This window comes from Bombus huntii, unplaced genomic scaffold (assembly GCF_024542735.1).
Source record: "Bombus huntii isolate Logan2020A unplaced genomic scaffold, iyBomHunt1.1 ctg00000149.1, whole genome shotgun sequence".
NCBI classification, from domain to species: domain Eukaryota; kingdom Metazoa; phylum Arthropoda; class Insecta; order Hymenoptera; family Apidae; genus Bombus; species Bombus huntii.
Window position 1 is genome coordinate 87501 of NW_026099393.1, and position 2500 is coordinate 90000.

At 50.3% G+C, this 2500-nt stretch overlaps 1 long non-coding RNA gene and 1 other non-coding gene across 2 annotated transcripts in view; both read left to right on the forward strand.

The window, feature by feature from the left end:
* The first annotated feature begins 1104 nt into the window (after positions 1 to 1104).
* On the forward strand, positions 1105 to 1259 carry LOC126877354 (5.8S ribosomal RNA). The gene has a single exon (XR_007694947.1). It is a non-coding gene; the product is annotated as a 5.8S ribosomal RNA (ribosomal RNA).
* Positions 1260 to 2422: 1163 nt separating this feature from the next.
* Positions 2423 to 2500, forward strand: part of LOC126877341 (uncharacterized) — a 25941-nt gene continuing 25863 nt past the window's right edge. The window contains exon 1 of the long non-coding RNA XR_007694935.1: positions 2423 to 2500. This exon is cut by the window's right edge and continues 511 nt beyond it. This is a non-coding gene — a long non-coding RNA (uncharacterized LOC126877341).

Consider the following 2500-nt stretch of genomic DNA (forward strand, 5'->3'; position numbering starts at 1 on the left):
ACGGATGCGAGTCCCATCGAATTTTTGATTTACACACTACCTGAACGAGACTTAAAGTTTCATCCAGTTTGTCGTCTATCATCTCATATATAATATACCGTTCAGAGGGGACCGGCTGTCTATCCTCGTTGTCGTGAGTCGGACACCCGTGCCGTCGCTAGAGTTTTTCAAACTCTGCTTCTGGATGTTGGGACGAAAGACCGCGCGAGGACGATGGATGCGTGTCCCATCGAATTTTTGATTTACAAGACACACACTACCTGAACGAGACTAAAGTTTCATCGAGTTTATCGTCGCATAACCCGTTCGGAGGGGACCGGCTGTCTATCCTCGTTGTCGTGAGTCGGACACCCGTGCCGTCGCTAGAGTTTTTCAAACTCTGCTTCTGGATATCGGGACGAAAGACCGCGCGAGGACGATGGCTGCGAGTCCCATCGAATTTTTGTTTTTTTTTTTTTTTTAAAGAAAAAACACCACCCGAACGGAGATGTGTTCTATCTTTCGTCGATTTTTCATGCTTTCAGTCGGTCGCGTGGTCGCCATCCGTTCGGAGGGGATCGCCGGCTTCGAAACCTCGATGTCGTGAGTCGGACACCCGTGCCGTCGCTAGAGTTTTTCAAACTCTGCTTCTGGATATTGGGACGAAAGACCGCTCGAGGCGGACGGCCGCGCGAATCCCATCGAATCTTTACTATCACCCGAACGATGGAGAGATGCACGCGCGCTGTTTCTTGAATAATTGGACGAGAGAGTAGAATCAAACACATATATAACATGGGCTAGCCACCGTGCTTACTCGTTCGCGAGATCGTGTGCTGTACAGAGGATTCAGAATCGGGTGTATATATCCCCGTCGTTTCCTGACGAACGGAGCTTCGATCTCGATGGTTGTTATATATCATAATGTACTTTACGCCCGGCCGGCGAACGCGCGTATCTTCGCGCGTTCGTCGTTTTCTTTTTTTTTCGAACGTTTTTGTGTCGTCAATCCTATGGCGACTTCTGCGCGTTCGATTCCCGTTGGTCGAACGTGACGGAACTCGGCTTCGCTAGAACCGAGAAGAGTACATTTGAGTATTGAACTGTTGTAAATTTATAAAAGATTACCCTGAACGGTGGATCACTTGGCTCGTGGGTCGATGAAGAACGCAGCTAATTGCGCGTCAACGTGTGAACTGCAGGACACATGAACATCGACATTTCGAACGCACATTGCGGTCCACGGATACAATTCCTGGACCACGCCTGGCTGAGGGTTGCTCACGTAAACCTAAGACTGCTTGCGTTGCGTATCGTTACTCTCCGTATCTGTCTCTCTCTGTCCCTTCTTGCCTTAACAACCCGCCGTCGTTCTTCTTTATATAAGAGAACGTTTCAGAGTCGGACGAAGGTACAAGAACGAGGATACGAATAAGAGCGGACGGAGAGAACATACGCGACGTACGAGCGATTGTTGGACGCTCGTCGGCGTTCGTCGCGGTCGTGCAGAGACCGTGCAAGTCGTACGCATGCTCGATATATAATCTATCGTGTTCACGGGAGACTACGAAACTCTACCTCTGTCTCTCTCTGTCCCTTCTTGCCTTGACAACCCGCCGTCGTTCTTCTTAAAAATTATAAGAGAACGTTTCAGAGTCGGACGAAGGTATACGAAGGGATACGAATAAGAGCGGAGAGAACCGGTCACGGACCTGCGTGAGTGCTCGCGGCGTCGTGAGTCGTCCTTACGAGGGCGACCGCCCGCTTATGCACCGCTTCGTGTATCGGTTATCGAACGTATATACTCGTAGTGTTCTCCTCGTGACCGATTTTTTTTTTCATATCAGGCGATATATGCTACGTTTGCCGGTGTTCGACGCACGAAGGTCCGCGCCCCCGACGTCGTCTTAAAAGAATATTATATTTGGCGAGACTGAGAGAGAAAGCAAATATGGGAACTCGGTCGAGAGAGGAGAGAAGAGAGAACCAAAAAAAAAAACCTAAACTCGATGGCGTGCGAAACTTTGCCATAATCTACCGTCTTTTCTTAAGACTCTCGTACAGCCCCAGGGATCGAATGCCCACTCCGTCTCTTCGCGAAAGCGACTGACAACAACGAGGACCGTCGCATCGATGGGTCGTCGTTGCGTTTTACACGCTCTGTGCTTTTTTACAAGCCCCGAAAGTATCAGCCGTAGATCCGGGAACGCACACGCGAGATTTCTTCGAGCGCTCTGACGACTTAGGGAGGTATGATCCCCAGCGTCGCGCGGAGATCGGAGAGTACACGTACTCGTATCGGGACGAATTTTCCCCGTCGTCGTGTATCTCTCTGCCCGCGCGCCTGGCTCCCGAAAAGCCACGTTCGTCGGAAATCTTACATATTATATATGTAACGCGTGTGCGAACTAGCGTGTGTCTAAGATCGGCTATACACGGGTGCTGCTGTAACTACAAGCTCGAGGTGTTTTCCGCAGCGTTTCTGTACCCGAGGAAGATGCGCATGTGAGTCCGTTACGAA